The sequence below is a fragment of the Musa acuminata genome, chromosome BXJ2-2 (assembly GCF_036884655.1).
Source record: "Musa acuminata AAA Group cultivar baxijiao chromosome BXJ2-2, Cavendish_Baxijiao_AAA, whole genome shotgun sequence".
In the NCBI taxonomy this organism is placed as follows: domain Eukaryota; kingdom Viridiplantae; phylum Streptophyta; class Magnoliopsida; order Zingiberales; family Musaceae; genus Musa; species Musa acuminata.
The window spans coordinates 19,765,614-19,768,778 of NC_088339.1; positions in this window are offsets into that span (position 1 = coordinate 19,765,614).

A 3,165-nucleotide genomic window follows, 5' to 3' on the forward strand; every position below is an offset into this window, starting at 1 on the left:
AGGCGCTTGCCCGAGTAAAGCGATGCACTAAAATATAAAAATATATAATATAATTAATAAATATAATTATTTAAATAAAAATTATTATTAAATTAAAAAAAAATCGGGTATAAAATTAGAATAAATAAATAAATCATAATAGTATATTTTATTTTTTTAAATAAAAAATATATTATTAAATAAATAAAAATTAATAGTATTAAAATCAAAATAATATATTATTAATATAATAAATAAAAATATTATTATTAATATACAGTTAGCATTATACTGTTAATATACTGTTAATAATATAGAGAAAAGAGTGTGAGAAGATCGAGGTTGCTGAGACAACGGTAGCGGTAGTAGACGATAGCCGTAGCGGGAGCGGTGAGTGGCAGTGACAGTAGGAGCAACGAGCAACAACGGGAGTGGTGATAGCAGCAACGAGCGACGACAGCAACGACGAGCAGCGATTGTGGCAGCGACGAGCTGTCACGAACTTAGCTGGTTTTGCCTAAGTCGTGCGGCATCCTTGCGTGTCTGTCCACAAAGGTCAGCTTCCCATGGTCCCTCGGGACCCACAAAAGAGAAAACGAGTTAGAGAAAATGCCTCACTCGGGATCCACAAGCATACATTTCCGAAAACACTTCATAGATAATGCAAATTATAAATAGACTTTACAAGCTCTGAATAGTTGCATAACAAAGGGTCAAAATGGTTCATTACAGATCGAAAATATCTCACAAGTGTCCATATGACACAACCTTTATTTACAAGCCTAAAGCGGCCACCAACCCAACTAAAATGAGACTATTAAGCCTTCGGTAGTCCCTCTACATGCTGTGCAAAGTATGAACATACCAAAAGACACGGACATACATAAGCATTACATCAAACATTCTGTTTAGAAGTTTGTCCGTGACATTCTCCCCCACTTATTCCTTCGACGTCCTCATCGAAGCCTTTGCCGACACTGTAACTCCTCGCCTTTGCTGAGTCTTCAATCTTCTGCTCCAGCTACAATGCGCTTCTTGGCTCCTAGCTACTCTCCGCTGTTGTTTTAGAGTAGTCGATCATTTGATCCGCCATGCTGCTTCAACTCGCCAATGACTCTGACTCTAGTGTGGGGTTGGCTGAGTTGTGTTAATCCCTGTTGGTTCCTATGGATCCTCCAGATGAAGGAAAAGACCATCCTTACTATGTGCTAGTCTCTCAAATACCACATGCTGCTTGAACTGGGTGAATGCTTGTTGGAGCTTTAATGAGCATCGCCTCATAAACTTTTGAAGTTTTGGGTCCTTCCTTCACAAAATGTCCATCGACTCTTCTTTCATTTAGTTGTCACTTCCAAGTAGATTTGCATCACTTTCGCTTTCGATTGGCATTCTGTTGGGAAATAAAGCGGATAATCTACTCTTAGTAGCACTAATCACTATTGGTGAGGATTTGACAACTATTTGTTAGGATCGGAGCGGCACTAAGAGGGGGGGGTGAATTAGTGCAGCGGTGAAGTGCGATAAACTTTTCACGATTTAAACACTTTTCGAAAACTTCGTACGATAAAAGCAACGTTTTCGTTTAAAACCGTTTCGATTGCGTTTTAACTTGAAGAGATAAGTAAGATGGAGACAAAGCAGTATAGCATTAAAGTGCAAATGGTTTGCAGTAATATAAATGACAATAAGTAAATGCAAACTAGAGATCACGCCGATTTTACAGTGGTTCGGTCAAATGACCTACATCCACTTGCGAGGCCCCTCTTCGATGAGGCTCCCACCTTCCACTAGCAAATCTCTTGAAAGAGAAGGGTAAATACCCCTCTTACAACTTTTACAAGCGGTTCACTCTCTTACAGATTTTCAACAAGAAAGAAGGAGGTGAACACTAGCAAATTGAAAACAAGACTAGCAAAGACTCTTCTAAGACTTTTCTCTCAATCACTTGCTGCTCAAAAAGTTGTAATCTCAGCTGAGATTTGAGGGGTATTTATAGGCCTCAAGAGGATTCAAATTTGGGCTCCAAAATTTGAATTCTCTTTGGATTCCCGATGCTGGCGGTGCCATCGCCTGTCAGTGTCAGACACTGACAGTGGACGGGCGGTGCCACCGCCCAGCCCAGGCGGTGCCACCGCCTGGCTCTCGGGTGCTGGGCAGTGCAACCGCCCAGTCTGGCGGTGCCACCGCTAGACCCTTCGGTTCACTCGTTGGGCTTCAAATTTAGCCCAAACCAACTCTAATTTTGGGCCCAGTTGGCCCCTAACCAGGATATAAGATTATCTCTTAATCCTAATCCTAATTACAAGTGAACTACATAACAAAAAAAACATCCTAAGTAAGTTTTCAACCGCGAACGTCGAGTCTTGTTCCGGCGAGCTTTTCGACGAACTTCTTCCGACGGACTCCCAGCAAGCTCCCGAACTTGTGATGACTTTAACGAGTAGCCGAGCCTTCTCGGTGATCTCCGTGAACCTTCGACGACCTCTTCGGCGAACTTCCGAAAATTCCGACAAGTTCCCGATTTCTTCTCGGTTGGTTCCGGCAGCATCTCCGACGATTCTTCGGACTCTTAAACATCCATCGAACTTGACTCCGGTATTCTTGCTTTGTGTTTTCTGGTTATCGTAGTTAATCCTGCACACTTAACTCAATAATATGGATTAGATCAATTAACCCATCAATTGATTGTTATCATCAAAATCCGAGATTCAACAATCTCCCCCTTTTTGATGATGACAATCAATTGATGACGGAGTTAAACATAACTCCCCCTATCTATATGCCATATTATGAGAAGATAAAAACACTTAAATTCCATCCCATTGAATTCAAGCATAAACCGATAAGTTCCAACCGTAGAACTTATCGTTATTCTCATTAAGCCTAAGTAAATGCGAAACTTCGATGAAAATCATTTTCAAGTCGAATGATAAGAGACAATTTTTACTACGACAAGAGATAAAGATTTTCAACATAAATTTCATGATATACATGTTAGACATGCTTTCAAAATGATCAATCAATCTTGCGATATTCTGAAAGATTTTGCAAGGCATATATAAGTCATGCTATCAAAATAGTACATGTCATATAAGACATTCATATCACATATAAGTCATGCTATCAAAATGGTACAAGTCATCACTTAGTCATCACTTCTCCCCCTTTGTCATCAACAAAAAAGGG